Source organism: Thermobia domestica, chromosome 1 (genome assembly GCF_964235325.1).
Source record: "Thermobia domestica chromosome 1, izTheDome1.hap1.1, whole genome shotgun sequence".
Classification (NCBI taxonomy): domain Eukaryota; kingdom Metazoa; phylum Arthropoda; class Insecta; order Zygentoma; family Lepismatidae; genus Thermobia; species Thermobia domestica.
Genome location: NC_137454.1, coordinates 92,273,148 through 92,294,932, shown reverse-complemented (window position 1 = coordinate 92,294,932; position 21,785 = coordinate 92,273,148). Strand labels below are relative to the sequence as shown.

The 21,785-nt window shown below is 36.4% G+C and overlaps 2 long non-coding RNA genes across 2 annotated transcripts in view; both read left to right on the top strand.

Annotated features, from left to right (window-relative positions):
• The first annotated feature begins 3,169 nt into the window (after positions 1-3,169).
• Positions 3,170-5,350, top strand: LOC145666293 (uncharacterized). The gene is made up of 2 exons (XR_014127709.1): positions 3,170-3,311; positions 5,123-5,350. It is a non-coding gene; the product is annotated as an uncharacterized LOC145666293 (long non-coding RNA).
• Positions 5,351-18,117: 12,767 nt separating this feature from the next.
• Positions 18,118-21,785, top strand: part of LOC145687319 (uncharacterized) — a 7,914-nt gene continuing 4,246 nt past the window's right edge. The window contains exon 1 of the long non-coding RNA XR_014131675.1: positions 18,118-18,209. This is a non-coding gene — a long non-coding RNA (uncharacterized LOC145687319). The remainder of the gene's footprint in view (positions 18,210-21,785) is intronic.

The window sequence follows — 21,785 nt, the reverse complement described above, 5'->3', positions numbered from 1 at the left end:
TGGTGAACACAAAACAAAACTCCGAATTGTGACTGCGAGTTCTGCTTTGTATGGCAAGGGTATAACATGTTATAACATGTTATATCGATTATTATTGCTTTAATCCTTTCTGACTTTCCCATTCATCTTTACTTACAGAATTTCTTCTTGGGTATATGTGTAGAACTTGAGACTGGTTTCGATTCCCGCTGGAAGCTGACTTAGCTCGAATATCACATTGAGTTGTAGTTCTACTGTCATAGAGCATCGGTGCTGGAAGAAATGTAAAACTCCAAGACAACTGACGAATTTAATGCTACAAACACGAGATGTTAAGTACAGTAAAGAATTAACTAATCAAAATGACAATACTTCCGAATGACTGAGTTTGTCAAAGATTAATGAGAGGTATAGAATGACTGAAAACATCTCTTTATATTTAATATTCATTTCTTGATGAATATCTCTCGAGCTTATCTGCATAATCATTCATCTTTGACAATTCTTTTCCACATTATCCCTGTGCGTCTTGATTTCATCACATTATCTTGTATAAAGACGTTCCTTAGTTCTCTCCTTGTCCCTTGACACCTTAGCTAATCAACAATTGTTTTGTCAACATATTGTAATTTCTTCTCGCAATATGATCAACGCACTGCCACTGCCTTTTCATTTTCATTTTCCGGTACTCTCGTTCGTATGTTATTATTTTCCTATATTTGCGAGTGGTTTCCAGTGTACGTAACTCCATGTTTTACTTTGAAATGAAATGAAATGAAATCTTTAAGTTTAACGTCCCACGGTTATGCCGGTTAGGCTAAAGGAGACGGTGATAATGAGAAAATGAGTGAAATGGTGGAATGAAGAAAGTGGGAGGAAACGGGAGAACCCCGAGAAAACCCACGAGCACGGTGTTTGTCCACCACAAAGTATGTTTTACTTTGAGTCTGCAGATGGTAAATGTCTGATATTGTTTGGTTGCTATTGTTTGTTTCTGTGTTTTGTTGAAGTTTAGCGTTTCTTTCCAAAAATGAAATGAAATGAAATATATCAGTTTTATGTCCCGCAGTTATGCTCTTTGGACTAAAGGAGACAATGACTAAGGCAAGTGAATGATGATGATAATGATGGAAGGATTGGTGGAATGAGAATGTGGGAGGAAACGGCATTACCCCGAGAAAACCCACGAACACGATGTTGTTCTCCAAACACTTACTTAACCGGGGATCGAAGCAGTTACACCATGCACCAAAGGCAAGCGCTCTAAAAGTGAGCCACCGTACCCCATTAGTGTCTCTTCAGGATCAAGATTGCAATAAATGGGACATGGACCTACAATTTAACGTTGATTCCGAACCACTGTAATGCGTCCAAATTGTAATATTCTCCCACTAGGAATCGAATCCAGGACCAAAAGTGCATACACCAGCCAACAAGTGTCATAAAGAAAATTTGTTTAATCTTAATAAAAAAAAACAGAAACGTGAAACAACTATCGACTACATATCGTATACTCAAACCCAAGTAGAATTACGACGTTGGAAATCAGCGTTCTGTTTAGGACCAAAGCTATATAAGACATGACCATAAAGCTTTCCAATAAATAGTAGTCTAAAGTGCAGTCATGTTCAAAACAACTTTCCCATCAATCTTTTTGCAAGGAGAGATTCTCACAATCGGAAAATAATTCGAATGTCTTGGTATTTTTGGTTCGAAATAAATAGCCATAATAGCGAAGAAAAATAAACTTGTTTGATTTATATCTAAATAATTTTCTTTTATATCTCAAGATGCCTTTCTAAGAGAGACGTGTAACCAGGATTCCTTTAACATTACTGTACTCATCATCAGCATTTCTGTTATGTTCAGGAATTTCCTCAATGCCCCTCTATCTGATAAGTGGCTAGTATGTGCACTTTTGGTGCACAAGATCTCGGTTTTCGATTGCCACTGAGAAAACATTAAATGTAATAGTGTCCCAAATAATCCTATTTTACACTCTAAGTCCTGTAATTACTATGTAACCTTATTATTGACAATGCATGAAAATACAAATTAATTATTTCACTCAAGAAATTTGAAGTTAACACTTTCAATCCTAAGCCCGAGTTAGACTCGGGTTGTCTGTTTATTCCAAACTCGTCTTTTACATAATAGTCCCGAGGTTTCTTATTATGGGTTGTGGTCGGTTGTCGGACATGTTAAATGCTTACTGAGACTCAGTCCTTGAAGAAATACTATTCAGTTGACATCCAGCGAAGAGTAAACGAACTTTTAGAAGCTGATTATTGTGATCAACTTTCTGCGTTTGACTGCAACACGTTCGATAAAATAGTGGATTATTTTGTTTCGAAAACTATTTCATTTCAAACAGAAGTTGTATTCCCCATATTTCCCTTTCCTTATTGCCCACCATTGTCACTGCTTGCACTTCACACGCATCGAGAGTATTATTTTTCTATTGTAAAATTGTTCGTCGATTGTTCAAAAAGCACATATTTCAAACAGGAGTGTAGCTATCCTTTCTTACATCACCAAATTACTTATTCGTAATAAAATCTAAAATCCAAAAATTTGTTTGCAATGTTTTTAGTTCATCTATTATCATTTAGCAATGAACTATAATTTTTGTAAAAAAAAAAAAAAAGGGGGGGGGATCCTAAAAACAACAGGATACGGGAATAAACATGGTCAGATTAGCCCAGGATCGAAAGTTTTAAGAATATTATTACTATTAACTTTTGAATGACGACCACCCAAAAACTGTATAGTTGGAAACATTTATTACGTAGATCTATAGTTATATACAAAATAAGCCAAGTGACACATAGTGTTAAAAGGAGTATTCGACTTTTATTGAAATTTATGTAATCACAACATATCTTATACGTAGTCTTGTAGCTTTTACAGAGATTTAATTGTAAATTAAACGTCGTATAAAACAACCTTTTAATTAAAATACTTCTTATTTACATAAATAGTTCTTAGATATAAATCTAAAGAACCAAGTGCTTCCTTCCAGTCAAAATTAAAATAGTTAATTATATCCTGAGTGATTTAAAAGTGAACTTTTGTCAGTAGTTTTTCTCGAAGTATAATCTATTAGAACACTTAGAAACCTTGCCTGGAACTACAAAGCAGAATAAAGTAGAGAGAGTGTGCTAAAGCTCTTATGTTTAATGAAGAAACATATTAAGATAAATCATAGAGAAAGATAAATTTGATTATAAATAACCTGAGATTTTAATACAGAATCAGAAGTTCACTCAGAATTAGCAACATTCTTCGAAGTGTTCATTAATACATCACATACCTTCAAGATGAAATACGTTGTAAGTATTATTCAAATGCTAGAAATATTTATATCATATGAAAATATTTTCTTCAGTTTTTTTAAAAAGCATTCTGACACTACTTTTTTTTTTTCCTTAGCAGCATGTCAATTTCCGGCAGTAGGGAATGCATTAAAATTTTGAGTGGTATATGAAAACTTTAGTGAGAATGATGACAGAGATCATGAGTTTATTTATTTTAGAATGAGATGACTCCCTTTGCAAGGCTAGAAAAGTCAAGTAGAGAATCATATTGGTTAGGATTTCAGAATGGCTCAAATCTGAGAGCACAATATCTTTTCTACCGCTATATTTACTCGCATTAGTCTGTCCGTTGAGTTAGAACAGCTGGACTGTCATGAATATAATACTCGGTTGTTAATCCAATTATCCACTAGAGAGTGAGAGAGATATTTACACTAATCATAAATAGTACATTCAGGGGATCAGCATTCCTTAATTTTTATTTATTTATTTATTCATAAATCAGAATCAAGGAAACTTTCAGGTTATAGCGGTTTTAAAACTTTTAACAATTTTTATAAGTTTTAACTTATAACAATCCATGAAACAATTAATTACACTATTCTTGGTGATAGTGTGTTTAACATACTACCGTAGTTCAAATCATGAATGAAATGCAGGAGTACTAACATGATCTGAATTAAGGATAAAAGTTCATTATAGTGGTTGAATGGTTTATATTAAACTGTAGGTTTCATCTATATGATCTTGCTGCTAACAATAAGATTTTTCTTTTTTATATCAAAGTGACAGAAATTGCGCATTATATATTATGCTTGGGATCCCGTCCTGCATCCCATCCTGGTATCTTTTTGTGTATCAAAGGTTAAAATATACATTTTAAGTTTAAAGAGTTCGATCCTTTCTTCGTACAGCTTTTCATGCAAAGGACGAATCCCACATTCGCTTCTTTGGACCGGTTCGAATAATTAGAAACAAAATTACATAAAATTCATATGATATATTTCTATTAAGTGCGGCATATTTGCTTTACATTTTGCTAGATTGTGTCGTACTACGACCGGATCGGCTGGGAAAAATAGCCAATTTTCATATAAATGTTTCATAACGAATTAAATACTAAAAGTTAAAAAAAATATACCAGAGTGAGGTAGTTTGCTATCTACAACCAGTGGATCCGCCACTAATTGTCAATATTCTGTTATTAATAATCAAATGAATGGTTAATTATACTGTGAACCTTAACAAGACAAAAGTACCGCATCAGTAGCATATTTCAAAGTGTCTTAAAGTGGGTTAAGTCGAAAGCACCTACTATCACACCCAAGGAGATTACAATTGAAATACCATTTCCATTAACTGTTTTCAAACCATTTCCTAAGAAGTTCTGACTTAATTTTCAATACGTACCTTCATTCTTGCATAAAAGTGAAAATAGTTTTCATAGTCTATTCGGTCATTCGTAAATCAATAATATATATGAGATTTAACTGTTTCTAATGATATCGAATAAATTTATCACATTAAGGTGCTGTAAGACCAGCTGTTTGTTTTACTATTTACAAATTTTCTTCATTACGTAGTATTTACAGAAGGTTGTTTATAAGCAAAGAACTTCTTACAAGATACAACAATATTTATTAATCACTTCACAGTAAATCAAGTAATGTTAAAATATCACTTACATGAATATAATGAGATAATATATATTTATTATTCATTTGGCTATACTATAAGTTATATTTATACTATATGGTAGATTGTCTAACGATATATTATTTGGTTATGAGAAACTATTTTTCATATTTCTCTTCTCTTAATTCTAGGTTTTCTTTGTCTTGTTCCTCTCTGCAGTGTTTTTCGCTGCATCTCATGACTTGAAGAAAGAAGAAACAACGTACATTTACCGCAATGGATTACCTGCATATACTGAATATGTTTATCCTTACCCTTATTATTACGGTTATCCCTATTACCCGTATGTTATAGCCTAAAACTCAGAACAAGAGGAAGATAGAAATCCAGCAAATCTTACATAAAAAAAAAAACAATAATTTTACTGTCTCTCAGTGTGATCATAACTCCTGTATTCGACTTACTTTCTTGTAACAAAATAACTAATAAAAAATGGTATTGAAGTTATTGTGTTATTTAGGTTCCAGTTATTACGGAAACAACAGTTAGAAGTACAATTAGAATTTTTGTGGAGTCGTGTGTGCCTATAACTGGTATCCTATAATCTATTTATTGTAGGCAAACTCAAGGTCATTGCTATGTCTTAAAAAAAGGCATGTCCTTGGTCTTTCGTTTTCTTTTGAATCAGTTTTAATTACTCTGAAATTTAAGAAAAAACAAAACATGAATATTGACACTAAAAATCTATAAGAAAAATTTAAGCTACATTTTAATATACTTTATGTTCATGCTAATGTTCATTTATGAGTGTAGATAATAATAATAGTATAGTAACCGAATATAAACACAAATTATGAGCACCCTTAAGAAATTAACGTTAAATATTAATATTCTCACAATGTTTCTCAAAGTTCATGCGTAGACAACTTTTACAATTGTTTCTTTTTTATGACTACTATAATTTAATATTATAAGCCTGGAAAAACACCCAAAATACTGCGGTTGTATCGAGTTAATTACATGAAATCTTGATTTTTCAGAATCAGTATTTATCAGTATTTTGAGACCAATCCTTACAACATACTAAATCACCCGTCGATTCAGCATCGGTTTCACTTTCGAAATGGCATGTCAAGACAGCGGCACAGGAATTCCATATGCTCTCATTTTATCTCGTATAACTTTAATAAATATTCATGAATATTAAATTGCATAAAAGTAAGTGGATTTGTTCTTAATAATAACTAAATTGTACTCGTATTATATTTACAAAATGACTTTTGATCGTTTTAGACCTCTTTATTTTCTACACTTTTGCCAATCTCATCTGACATTCACTTTGAAATATCCAGGAAACTAAAAGGTTTTTAGAACAAATTTTCTCTTTCTACGTAAATTTAGATAGCTTCAAACTGCTTTCGAAACATCAATCTCGAACAATTAATTCATTACAAATGTAAAAATCTATGCGTGATACCCATTTCACGGATGAACTAACTATTAGTGTTTCTGGAACTATCAAATTGGTTAATTGTTTTCAATTACATTAACAATTACATTTTCTTAACCAACGTTTTATACTATGTAAAATGCACGCTTTATGCTTTCTCCTATGCCTACGAACCGAGAAGTACATATTTAAATTCGAGATGGGACAAAAACATGATTAGTTAACAACTAATGAAAGCTCGAAACTAAACCATCACCATACATCATTACATAATTTTATGGTTCAAGTTTAAACTTTTTATAAAATACTATTTAACTAAAAAAAAAAAAAAAAAATGCAATTCCAAAGGAACATAGATTGTGCTTACAAGGAAAGCTATCCAACTCCTCGGCGAGTATCTCATTGAAACTTGCACAAGTGGAAGGACATATTGAAAGGTGGAAATATGCTTACTCTTACGATTCACAACGTCGTTGAACCGGAAGTAGAATGATCGTTCCCCCATAGCCCCTGAAAGTTATGTACTCTAGTCATACATGTCAGAATGTGATACGCTGGAACCTGTTTTCTCATCAAGACAAATATTGCAAACTGAAGATGATAACAGTCGGTGGTGATTGGGATCTCTAGTACGTCATTGATGCGAATCGATGTCAAATGGAATACGATACACGATCCTAATTTCCAAACGAAGACGCCTTATATGACCGATATTAATGACTGAGATAAACCGGACACTTCAGATTCCGTTAAAATCCCAATTCTGACCCCGACTTGGAAAGGAAAGGACGATATCTATCTATCTATCTATGTACAGGGTGATCCGTGATGCTATGAAAACTCAGAGGTATGATAGATAATGGCAAAACAAAGCAATTTAAGGATAGAAACGATTGCCCGAAAATGCGTCATTTTGTAAATAGGGGCCACCGACAATTTGTCGCAATGGTACAAAAATGGTCATAACTCGAGAAGGAAATGTCGGCTTAAGGTCCGGTCAAAAGCAATGTGCATTATTTTTACCTGCAGATTTCATTAATGTTGGAATGGATTGAAAGCAGGGGTGGCGCAAGAGTAGCCACCAAAGAAATATAGGATATTTCGAACATCTGCAACGAACATGCGACGAGAGATTTGTAACTTTGTTCATTACAGATGCCTCGGATAGTAATGATGCCACTAGCTTAATTATGAGCTGCATACAACAGTATGCTGTGAAATAAAGAGGTACGTACGTGATGGTCACTATGCACGTGGGAAGGATGGAGAGGGAGTGTGGGCAATCACAAAAGAAGGAATCCGAGGTGAGGAACTACTACTAGCACATGTGACAGTACGACAAAGCTTAGTCGTACACGAGCAAATATCTCTGGAGTGGTTGGGATGATGTCACTGGCAGCGAGGATGTGTGCCAGGATGTCCTCTTTGCTCTGTACATGATTTTCTTCAACAAGGCATTTTATGTAGCCCCACTAGAAGAAATCAGGTGGGGTGAGGTCCAGCGAATGAGCAGGCCATGCAACAAGACCCTCTCGCCTGATCCACCAATCTAGGAATGTTTCGTCGAGGTAAGCAGGAGCAACGGCAGCAAAGTGGGCTGGCGCTCCGTCATGCTGAAACCACATCTGTTGTCGAACAACAAGCGGTTTCTAATTGTTCTGGAAGCGTATGCTGCAGAAACACAGCATACACTGGTGCTGATAAACCTACAGGAAGTAGATAGGGGGTTAGTAAGTAGTCACCAACGATGCCTGCCTACATGTTCACTGCAAATTTCTTTTGATAGCTCCGTACAGTTGTTGCGTAAGGGTTTTCGCCGGCCCCCACGTGACTATTACGACTATTAAACACACCGTCTCTGGTAAAACAGGCATCATCGGTGAACGATACTGAGGCATGAAATTGAGGATCGGCCACACAGCGCTGCACATGTCGAAATCAGCTGCACTCAGTGTTTGCACTCTTTGTGGATGGTAGGAATGCAATTCCTGTTCATGTAGTACCCTACACACAGTACTGTCTGCCACACTCATGTCATGTGCTATTTCCCGAGTGCTTGTTGAAGGTTACTCCTTTACACGCGCAAGCACCTCTTCTTCGAAAGCGGGCTTTCTGGTAGTTTTGTGCCCCCCGCTGTCGTGAAATTGTAATCATAACTGTCCCGTTTTCCGCAAACGTTGGAAAACTTGCGAGAAAATGTAACGCGTGGGATGTCTCCTTTGTGGAAATCGTGCACGATATAACTAACCTCTCCGCTTCAAGGCTGTTTCCAATCGCCATTCCATACTTAAATCCATATCTGCGAGCTTGTCAAACGCAAACTCCATTGCTCTAAAAAGGTAATTCACACAAACTACAACTCGACTAATACGACACCAGTCTATCAACACTAACCAACTCAAAACACGCTTTATCAACCGCATTTGACGAAACACCTCAAGGCAACTGACAGCTGATGAGGTAGACACAAGAATTTTTCGAACTGCAGTAGAGAGGGCGTGCTATAGTTAGTGTCGTCTGGCACACCGCCTACAGGCACTCTACTTACTCTCCCTGTGTTGGTTTTGTTTCGACCAGAAAACGTGTTCACACCTATTACGTGTAAGAAAATAACTGCATCACTTGCTTTTGTTCATACACACGATAAATGTCGTCTGTAATTTTTGTGATACATTAAGATGATTTCAAGTAGACCAACATACAGCTAACCAGAATCATTTGTGTTCGTCTGCGCTGAGAGTTGAAGTAGGTCAGTGGTCGTGAGTCACGTAAGACAAGTTTGAGCGTAGATCGGATGGTTGTGAGACATTTCGAACCTAAGTCCTTATATGACCCACGATTCGTGACCGACTAACACTAACCGGAGAAATGATCCATGACCCACCACAACTGACCCACTCGTAAATTCAATGGTCAGACTGGGTCAGTCGATTAATATCGCATGGTGGGTCAGAGTGGATCGCGGGTCACGTTTTTGTTGTCCCACTCCATCTCTCCACGGTACATTTACTGCCGTCCTGCTACGGCTTTCTTTCACACTCCTACCGTGTAATTTTTGTACTATCGCATGTGATAATAGTAGTTCCTCGCCTCGGATTCCTTCTTTTGTGATTGCCCACCCTACCTTTCCATCTTTCAAACATGCACAGTCACATCACGTAGATACCTCTTTCTTTCACAGCATATTACTATATGCAGCTCATAATTAAGCTAGTGGCTACCCGAAACATCCGAATCATAATTATCCGAAACATCCGTAATGGACACAGTTACCAATTTCTCGTCGCATGTTTGTTGCAGATGTTTGAAATATTCTATATTTCTTTGGGGGCTAGCATTGCGCCACTCCTGCTTTCAATCCACTCCAACATTAATGAAATCTGCAGGTAAAAATAAAGCACATTGCCTTTGACCGTACCTTAATCCGACATTTCCTTCTCGAGTTATGCCAATTTTTGTACCGTTGCGACAAATTGTCGGCGGCCCCTGTCTCCAAAATCACGCATTTCCGGACACTCGTTTCTATTCTTATATTACTTGTTTTGCCATCATCTTTCATCCCTGTTGAGGTCTGTCTTCAATTGATAATCGAGTTGAATGCGAATGGAGATAAGGCGAAGGTCAGTTGTATATTTGGGTGTATCCAGCATACTACTTGGTTGTAGCAGTTCAGTTATACCACGAACTTGCGTAAGGACAGATTGAACATGGGACATCCGCAGAGCGTCATAAAGGCGTGTATGCTGCACAGGTTCAAACTGGGGTCAAACTCCGCTGCAGCAGAGTGGAAGATATGCCAGACCTTTAGTGACTACGCGGACACTGCAGCAATGGTTTATCAATACGGAAGTGACGAGACACTCGAAGAAGCACCACGTGCCCCAAAACCAACACATGTACAAAATGAAGATCTTCAGGAAGTAGGGAATAATTAAGGTGAACAGTGGCCAGACATTTGAGGAACTGGAATTACAATTCAGTGTGAGTGGAGAAACCATTCGGCAGCTCCTCCATCAATTTGGAAAACACTAAAGGTTAGGTGGATGGGTCAAACATGATTTGACTCCGGGATAGAAGACAACGCCAGCAGACACCTTTGTTTCTTTGCTGTCTCGTCTGAGGAAGGAGCCATTTCTGGATAGGGTGTTGGCATGTGATTAGAAGTAGATTCTGTACGAAGCTCCAAGGCGCCGTCGTCATTGGTTAGAATTCCATGAACCGGTTCCAAAACAGCTGAAACCAGTACTGCACCAGAACAAATTCCTCCTGTGTGTTTGGTGGACTTCTCGCTGCATCGTGCATCGGGAACTGCTACCGGCTCTCAGAGCATCAATGCAGCTGTGTACTGTCAGCAGTTGAGCCGTGTTCAAGAAAAACTCAAAACTCTGGAGCCAACACTTCTGAATCGCAAAAGGGGTCCTCCTGTTAGAGGACAACGCTAAGCCCGGCATGGATAGGATGATCAGGGACACCATTGTACGCCTTGGATGGGAAACACTATTGCATCCGCCATACTCCCTAGACATTGGACCTTCCGATTATCACCTGTCCCATTCCTTTGACAATCATTTAGAGGACGCCAGTTCGAATCCTTAGTATAGGTGCAAAATGCACTTGTTACTTTCTTCTCTTCACGGCCCACCAAGTTCTACCATGTTAGAATCCAAAGCCTTCCAGAATGTTGGAAGAAGATTGTCGATGCTGATGGGGACTATTCTTGATCTTCGAAATACGTCTTAGGTGACATATTGATGTTTGAAAGTAGTAGGTGAAAAGCTACAGAACTTTCTTAGTTACCTTTATAAATGTAACTTTATGTTGGATTGAAAGCACTGTTTATGTTGTTGTACTGCATAGTATGTTAAAACGATTCTATTCACATTTGGATTGAACGAAATTTTAGCGTTTTTATCTATTAGTTCTAAAATTACAAGTATTTTTCAAGATAAGTGGTCAACTCTGTACATGTGTGAGTTTCTAATTAGAGGTATAGATTAATATCGGAACTATCTAAAATACATATTAATTTCAACTTAGCAGGTGTTTATAATGGATAGTTTCATAACACTTTAAGTAACGTATATTATAATTTTATTTAAGAAGTTACTTACAAGTAACACTTCCGAAGTGTAACGCTCGGATTGTGATAAAATTTGGCAGGCAGATACTACACATGCAATAAACGAACGCGTGTTTTTTATTTTCTGCTGAAAAACGATTTTAGGGGTCAAAAACCACCGCCCAAAATTTTGAAATTGATACCCGAAAGGAAAAACAAGTGAACCGAAGTCAACGAAGTTGTACACACATATTACAGACATAAAAAGAGGGAACACGGGTTTCGTATTTTCCTGGAAAAAACGGTTAGGTGGGGCACTGACCCCTCCAAACCTTTGAACACGAAATATCAAAAGTGCTAGTAATAGCATGTCAGATGTGTGTAAAGGACATAAATAATTGTATCGAAACTTTGTGTATGAACAGTACGCAAAAATAAACGAATACGGATTTTTTATTTTCTGCGAAAAGACGGTTTTAGGGATCAAAGTCCCACCAAAAAATTATGAAAGTTGAGGTCCGGAAGGCCAGAGGAAGTGAACTGAAGTAAATGAAATTGTAAACACATATTGTAGTCATAGAAAAGAAAACCGTTTGGTTGGACACAGATCCCACCAAATCTTTGATAGTGAAATATCAAAAATGCTAATAACGGTATGACAGAAGTGCTTAAAGGACATGAAGAATTGGAACGACACGTTGTGTAGGGACAATACGCAAAAAATAAACTAATACTGTTTTTTTATTTTCTGCGGAAAGAAAGTTTTAGGTGGCAAAAGGCCCCACTGAAAATTTTGAAATTTGAGCCCCAAAAGGCAGGAAGAAGTGCACGAAATAGAATGAAATTGTGCACAGATATTGTACACGTAAAATGAGGTAATTGGGTTTCGTTTTTTCCTGGAAAAAAAGCTGTTGAGTGAGGCACGGACCTTCTAAACCGTTGATTACGAAATATCAAAAGTGCAAATAAGACTATGTCAGAAGTTCCTAAAGAATGTGGAGAATTGCAACGAAACTTCGTATAGGGACAATTTGCAAAACAATAAATGAAACGTGTTTTAATTTCTGCGGGAAAATGATGTTGGGACCTAGGCCCCATTCGAAAAAAAAGTAAAGATTACCATGTAATAGCGTAGAAAGGAGTGGACCGAAGCAAATGAAATTGTGTGTATATATTGTATAGACCCTGTGTAAAATAAGCTCTTTCGTGTTTCTCAAGTTTCCCTATTTGTTTTGCTTTAAATTTCGCACATCAACAGCAAACAGAATATAACCGACACGTGATTTTTTTTTTCTAAAAACATTGTAAAGGTTAAATGTGCTTCCTAAAATACTATAAAATATGCTATACTATTTGTGCTTGTTGTTGATCTGCCAATTTGGAAGAAATCGGATGGAGACACTTGTGAAACACGAAAGACCTTATTTTACATATCCAATATCTACATACAATTTCATTCCCTTCGGTTAACTCCTTCCGCCACTCAACGCCTTGGTCCACCAAACATTTTTTTCTTTCAATAAAATACGAAACCCGTATTTCCTCATTTTGTGACAACAATGTCTGTGCTCAATTTCTTCATTTCGATCCACTTCTTCTTGCCTTTCGGGTATGAAATTCCAAAATTTTGGACAGAGGCTTTTGCCCCCTAAAACCGTTTCTCCCCCGAAAATAAAACAACCGGTATTCGTTTATTTTGTGCTTATTGTCCTAAGACAAAGTTTGGTTTCATTTCTTCATGTCCTTTATGCACTTCTGACATACTGTTATTAACACTTTTGATATTTCATGATCAAAGGTTTGGAGGGATCCGTGTCCCACCCAACCGTTTTTTCCATGAAAATACGAAATCCGTATTCCCTCATTTTACGTCTACAATATCTGTGCACAATTTAATTCACTTCAGTCCATTTCTTCTTGCGTTTCGAGCTTCAACTTACAAAATTTTGGGTGGGGGATTCTTCCTCCTAAAACCATTTTTCCGCAGAAAATGTAAAACTCGTGTTCGTTTATTTTTTGCGTATTGTCCATACACAAAGTTTCGTTGAATTCTTCATGTCCTTTACAAACATCTGACATAGGGCTACTGTTACTAGCACTTTTGATATTTCGTGGTCAAAGGTTTGGAGGGGTCCGTGCCCCATTTAACCGTTTTCTTTTCAGGAAAATACGAAGCCCATTTTCCCTCATTTTATGTCTACAATATCTGTGCATAATTTCATTTACTTCGGTCCACTTGGTTTTGCCTTTCGGGTGTCAAATTCAAAATTTTGGGTGGGGGCTTTTGACCCCTGAAACCGTTTTCCCGCAGAAAATGTAAAAAAAAAAAAAAAAAAACACTTATTCGTTTATTTTATGTATAGTATCTACCTACCAAATTTGATCAAAATCGGAGTGTTAGACTTCGGAAGTGGTTTACTTGTTAGTTGAAAACTTTAAATACTTTTTCTCGTTTACTATAATGAAAATAGCAAATAATAACTTTGAAATTAAAAAAGGTCACCCATGAAACAGCACAATTGGAATGTCACAAGGCCATGCCAAACAAGCAACAGTACATATGGATGAATCATGTAAGAAATATAAATTTAAAATTATCCTCTTTAGGTAAAATTTGTGAAACAATTCTCTTGTGCGATTGCATGTGATACGGATCAACCTACAATTATGAAGTTTTGTCCTTTGTACTTTCCTTTTTATCGACGAGATGTTTTACGTCTATTCTAAGTTCTACAAAGAAGAATAAGAAATTATACTCTAAAGACTATATGAGAAGTTCAGGATCATGGATCAACTCATTTATGAGTATCGGAAGGCGGGGCAGAACGGGCTGGAATGGGGTACCTCTCCACTATGGTGCTGCAGATTTGAGGAAGCAGCAGGAAACTGAATGTCGACTCTCTACTGGTGTGTGAAGAAAGCAGCGTAAGTGTTGGAGAAGGCGTGTGGCATGTGTCAATCCTTTTAGTATTTGTTTTTCGACGTCTGTTGCAACATAAATAAGAACAAAGCTCAAGGAAACTGAAATAAGAATGCACAGAATGCTGAAGCCGTAATTATAGTTTTAGAGTATCATAGTTGTTGTATGTTTTAGTAACTATAGTGTGTAATCTTTCCCATGCAGATACCACTGACACTATATGAAGCACCAACATGTATATCGGGGTGGAACGGAGTAGGGTTGAAATGGGCTATGGATATCAAATTGCAACCAAAAGAAGAAACCCAAACCATCGAGAAATGACTACAAATTGTTACAGGAAGTTGTTCCCTTGCAGCATCAAAACTAGGACCCTCGTCGTCATCCACAGAATCACATATCCAAGATGTGACCACGATTTCAAGAAGTAGACCTCTCGACGAACCGATTCCAGGACCTTCAACCAGAGGAACAAGCATTCCGGACGTGACAACATTTCTACACATGTCACTGAAGGATATTTTATCTTTCCCCAGAGTTAAGACTGGTGGCGGGAGACTGACCAAAATCCAATTAAAAACAGTGATTTTGACATAATCGTCTTATCGAGCAGCGTTGGAAGAGGAAGCAAAAGTGGATGAAAGAAGAGGAAGCAGCAGGGCAAGGAGAAGCTGGTGAAGAGAACAGATCATACACATCAGTATGCAGGAGAGCTGACAGCAGCAACAAGGGAGAATAAATTGAGCTAGTACATCAGAAGACGCTACATGCCTTTATTGTGCTGGCTGGTATTCTTAATATACAGGTAAGGAGGGATATTTTTCGTGTATGCTGTGCAGACTTGGGTCACATAATTCTTGTGCAGGTGTAGATAGTGAGGACGACAAACAAGTTTACGTTTGTAAATAGGCTACTTCCAGCCGTATCTCAGTGTACCCCATTGTACCCCGTCTGTTCACGTCCATGCGTAAAATCATTACTTTCGATAGACACGTGTGCGTCCTTAGGTTTGGGCACACATCAACCAACCTTTGCTTTTTGTACCTAAAACTTCAAACAAAATATTAACTTCATTTTCAGTACTCTCTTTCAGTTTTATTACCCTTACATAGCCATTTATGTTAGGTACCGCGTTCCGCCCCACCTTCCCCTACATATTTACGAAATATGGAAAGAAAGGAAAGTTATTGGAAAAAGCTTATTTTCAATCTAAACTCGTGGAATTTTTTCCATCACACCAGACGTTTGGGCTCCAGAATGGTAAGGTACCCTATGTTAAAGGAAAGAGCAATGTTGCTAGTTCACCAGGTTATTCCCTTGGGCCTTCTCCATACCAACAATACACTATTGCTGGGAAATGGATTTCAGATGTTGTAGGACTCATCACATATCAATGTATATGTCTTCGCTCTATTTTACATGCTTTTATTTGACATTCTTACGCCTTCTGAACTGGAAACGTTTCTTAATTTATCATACAACACTTTTCCAATGTGGAGCTCAAACGGCAGGTGCCATTGAAAAAAGTTCAATATTTTAGATTGAAAACCACCTATTAATTACCAGCAAGTTTAATCTCTTCCCCCTTTTCCATATCTTTGCTCATTTAGTGGGCCCATGGCCATGGACTTTTCATATACCCTATATATTCAAATGTAATTCTTTGAAATCTTATTATCTTAAAACATTTTGTGAAAATAATATCTTCCGATACGTTTATTATTGTTTTTTTTTAACTTTTTTGTAAAGTGTTTCAGTAATGGGGAATATATACAGGCTGTTTCAAAACAACACCGACAACGTTTGGGAGGTGATTCCTGACACCAAGATAAGACAAATAGTATAGACCAACCTGGGTGCACAAATGCTTCCTTTCAGAGTTATAGGCTGCCGAAAACATGAAAAAATAACTTTAAATGTCCATAGCTCCAAAACTGTGGGACCTACCTTAGTCGGGTCAAGACCACTTAGGAACTAATATGTGCTCTATCCATATATCCATGTTTCAGAATCCTGCGGTACTTCCGTAACAATTTTTGTAGAGGTAGTTTGTGAGTACTACAAATTATATGCGTGTAGCCGAACTACCTCCACAAAAATCAGTGCGTGAGTATCTTAGGATTCTGAAACATGTATTTTTGGATAGTGCACATGTTACGTCCTACGTGAAGTCTTGACCCGACTACGATAGGTCCCATAGTTTTGGAGCTATGGGCCCTTAAAGTTCATTTTTTTTATATTTTCGGCAGACTATAACTCCGAAAGGAAGCATTTGTGCACCCAGGTTGGTCTATACTTTGTGTTTTATTGGTGTCAGGAATCATCTTCCAAACGTTGTCCATGTTGTTTCGAAACATCCTGTATATCTTTCTAAATAAGTACTCTTACTCCTTTCAGCATTTACTTCAAAGTCCACAGAAAAAACGTGCAGTTTCGTAACATAGGATATTATAATTAACACAGTAAGAATTAGTTTACCTATACAGCAACGTTAATGTAAAAAACTCATAGATTATTGAAAATATGGTGAGATTTCATAATATCACCATTTTCTTTCCGATGTGTAACTTTATGTAAAAAAAAAAAAAAAAAAAAATGAAGGATCCAAATTACATAGTAGGATTTTGATACGTAACTGCACATCTGATGTTCTTGTCATACAATCTCATCTACTCTTCTTCTAACATTTGCAAATTCCTAATTTTTTGAAGTCAGCACACCAGCTATATTTCGGAGTGGGGAGTGTAAGATGAGGAGAACACTGTTAAAAATAAAATAGTAAACTGGTCCTTTAAAACTTATTAATTAAACTAATGAGTCATACTAATAAGTTATTGTCTTGTAGACATTAATTTAAGAAAATTTTACTGAGTCTCTGTTCCAGGTGGCATATGTCAATTGCAATTCAATACTACTTTATTTCCCGAAAAAAGTCAGTTTAATTCGAAATAATATCGGAGTAGCCCTATTTGTTACTTTCCTTGTGTGCAACAATATATACTCTATATTTGTGAATTACTACAATCACAAACCTTTTTTCCCACTCTCATTTATCTATGTCTTTGCCTCATTTTCGTGTAAGAACCGTCAAATTATGAAAAGGCATACGACCAAAATATCATGGCAGAAACAACGCTACCCAAAACCTTGCGGGACAAAATATTGCGTGGCCAAAGCCTCATCACTAAAAAACAACGCCTGGGCAAAACCTCGCTGTCTAAAACTTCACGGACTAAAATCTTGCATGGCCAAAACCTCGCAAACCAAATATCGTTGAGCCAAAACTCGCAGACAGAAATTTCCTACGGGCAAAATCTCGCCATAACGTCACAATTTAATTCTAAATAATTTCGGAGTATTTACTACTTTCGTTTGATTCATTAACCTATTATGAATTGCATGAATCATAACTTCGTAATTTCCCATTATTCTGATGTACTTCTTTCTTGATGTAATAATAGTCCAAATACTTACAGTTTATTTCTCCAATACTATAGCAAATACAAAAAATGTACAGACCCAAAATGTCTTTGAGAAGCAGCAGCGAATGTTTTAATTGCAGTATGTTCACAAGGAAACTTTATGTGATGTAAGTTTCAACCTTCATTGCATCAGGAAATTTAATAGTTTCGTGTTGCGTGTTATTGTTTTCCTTTTTCTTCTTGATTGCTCCATCTTCTTCAACTTGGTATCTTGGATGAGCTGAGAAAAATTGATCTGTGATTGCATCAGAATATAATAGAAATTCGATGAGTTGTGGCGAAACAAAAATGTTAAAAAGGTAAGAGAATAAGTCAGTTGGAGTCAGTCGAGCGTGAATACATCTCAGAGAGGACAAATAATAATACGGTAAATATATTAGTTATGTTAAAACTGTTACTAAGTCAGGAATATTCAGACACAAATGAAAATCGATACATTATCTTTCAGGTTGTGGAATATGAATGTTTAACAATTTGATTACAATCTTATTTGTAGAAATAAGTAATATAATAAGTTCTCGTGTTATTTCGAAAAAAAATATATATATAGAACTCTCAAAAACATTAATTGAAAAATATTTAAAATTTAACAGTTAATGATAAATTTAATTTGCAATACATTTCTATTGTTAATGTCTTAATGATATATTTGATAAATCATGTTTCCATATTAGTTTCACTTTATTAAGCCTGGGCACGAATGACATTATTAGCACTATAAAAATTGTTCCTTGACAATTTTTCTCGGAAGATTTATAAAAGTATTTACCTTAACGTATGTCATTTTGTTCAGTTGAATAAGAACTATCAATTGATTTATGTCTTATCTTTGGGCATTTGTTTCTTCATGATCCGCTAATAGAGATGTTCTCTATGCTATAGAAATACCGCAATATACCTCCCTGAAATTTACCACCCTTACCTCAAAAAAGTATAAAAGAGATCGGAGTAGATTGTGACAAACCCAAGATAAATTACTTCGTAGACTAACTTTCATTCAATTTCGAAACTTTTTTGTTGTTCTTAAAAGTATCATTATGGCATAATTAGCCTTCAATTGCGTCATTTTCAATAAAGAATCACATTTCCACCTTAAAATTTACAGATGGTACCCACATTAAAATCTGCCTCTGGGCACCCCTACTCTACTTTTTTTAAAATTGTAATTGCTGTGTGTTACATTTATGCTGAATCCTTCAAATGATCTAATGGAAAAATGGTTTCTTTTAAATTTCTTAAATATGCGATATTTTGATTCTTCACATCATTCTGAATGTAAGTTATAATAGCTACAACAACCTTAAACTAGATAGTTTCCTACCAACCAATCTTCCTTGCTTGAATGTGGTCATTTCTAATTAACTGTAACTTTCATTGTACAATTATCAAAAGTTGAAGCTGTTTAAGACGTTTAATTAATATAAGTAAATTATTGTAAACCAAAGATGGATTTTTAATACACTTGTGCTCAGAAGTTAAGGGACATAATAGGAAACTGTCAGGGATTAAAACAGGGGATGATGCTGATCTGCAGAATCAAATGTTTGTGAGGTTAGCAGGGACTACCCTGAGTCTCATATGACACTGTAAAACACTATTTTTGAGAGTTCATCCTGTAGATTTCACATCGATTCCATTTGTCATCGCTAGAAATGCCCAGTATTGAGTTTGATTACCGAATGGTTATACAGGTTGCAAACTGTATTTCGTTACTGTGGATAAGACCAGTCAGAAGCTCTTTCATCCAAATTTTGGACAAACACCCATCCAAGGTCCTCCATAGTTACAGGTGGCAGATTTTGGGTTTCAACCGGACGTCCAAGGACATCACAGACATGCTCAAATGATTAAGAATCAGCGAGCGTTGAGGTCATTCCGCACGTGTGATATCATTGTTTCCAAGTAGTCCTCCACCATGTATTTCTTGCATTGGTGGTCATTATCGTCCATACGAAACTTCGGGTCATGTGCATCACACACATTATTGCAGAATGGTGTCTCAATAGATCTCATCCGCCATGCTATCCTAAAGAAATATAGGAAGGGTACCAATAACATGATACTGTCCCACACCAAGAATCTGGCACCGTCATCACAATCTTGCTCCACAAAATGGACAGTATGTAGCGTAGACAAGAGACACACTATGAATACTTGATATGAACTTATGAATACCATGCATATAGAGCCCTTGGACGTCCGATTACAACCTGAAATCAGCCAACTGAAATTCTGGATGACCTTCGATGGATGTTCGTGCAAGGGTGATATATATTAACTTAGGAGAGGCTAGTTTGCCTCATCAGCAGTATCGGAATATAGTATGCAATCTATATTGCTACTTGGGTGATCAAACTCAATACTGTACGTTTCTGATGTGAAATTCACAGTACGAACAAACACAAGATAGGTTCGTTACAGTATCATTTGCTGTGATACTGTCATATGAAATCCAGCATGTTCCCGGGGTATATTTTCCTAACGTTCAATTCCACAGATCGGCAATGGTCCCATTATTTCATTCGTGCGCCATTTTTCCACGATCGTGATGTCTCTTTTTCTCGACAGAGTATATTAAAAAATCTAACTTTGGATCACCTAGCTAATTAATTATATAACAATTTTATTGATTAAATATCTTAAACAAGTTCAAATGTTAATGATTTGTCCAATAATAGTGACATTTAATTACAAATAACAATACTGAGGTTATAAATATTCGTTGGTAGGAAACCCTATTTAAGGCCTGTTTTCTTTTCTGGTGTTGTGGCAGTTACGACCTATGTTCAGGAAGATATGAAGAATCGATATATTTTGTACATTTAAGAAATTTTTCACAAGACGTTTTTCCATAAGCAAAGTACAGTCTTTTTTTTTTTGGGGGGGGGGGGCTAAGAATGACCGTCACACAACATTCGTACTGTAATAATACGAGGGACAGTGCAAGAGTCATAACATTCTTTCTTTTCTTACGAGAAAAAAATGAGTACAACGAATCGATCGTTTCATACGTGTATTACCTTGAACTACATTAAAAGCGTTACAATTATAATAACAATTATGCGTAAAGACCAGAAACATAGCAGTAAAGTCTAGGGTCCTTCTATACATGTATTAATCTTTAATTTGATTTGTCGATTTCTGTAGCAGATAACTTTTCCTTATTCTTTTATTTTATTCCATTAATATTTTGTTTATTGTTATTTTATAATTTAGTATGTTTAATTCTGTATGTATATGCTTTAATATATTGAATAATTTGCATATCTCAGAATTTCTTGTTTCGTTCCCATTTTCGAAAAAAGAAAAGTTGACATGATTTCCGCAATGACCGTTGTATAATTTATTTTATTTTACGTGTTCGTGTTTTAGAAGTGTTACTCTAGGGAAGAACAACATTCTTATACAATATGCTGTAATACCTTATAATACGATATTTGGATTTATTAAATTTACTATTGCAACGAAAACAACTACTGTCGGCCAATCGAATGAAAAGCGTTATATAGTTAATCTGGGTTCCAAACGAAATTGCACTATACTTGTGGTCAATGTATCGAGCAGAATACCAGAAGCAACGATAACCAAATCATAGATATTGTTAATTAAAGCAAATGATACGTTATGATGGAGTATGAGCTGGTGATGTCTTATAAGTTCGGTTCCATATACTCCAAGAGTAGGGCTCCCAGACGTTTCGTTTAGCTGGGACATTCCTGAATTTCTATTATCTCTCTCCCCCAGGGGTAAAAGTGCGAGGAACGCGGGGGGACGCTGTCCGCCCACTTCCAGACAATATTTGTGGCATCCCCCACTTTCTAAAAAAAATAACAATTGGCAAAGATAGGCACGGGGTCGGCGGACGTCATGCGTCTCCCTACCTCTTCAAATCCACTTTTACCTCTGCCCCCCCCCCCCAAAAAGAAAGAAAGCTTGAAAATTC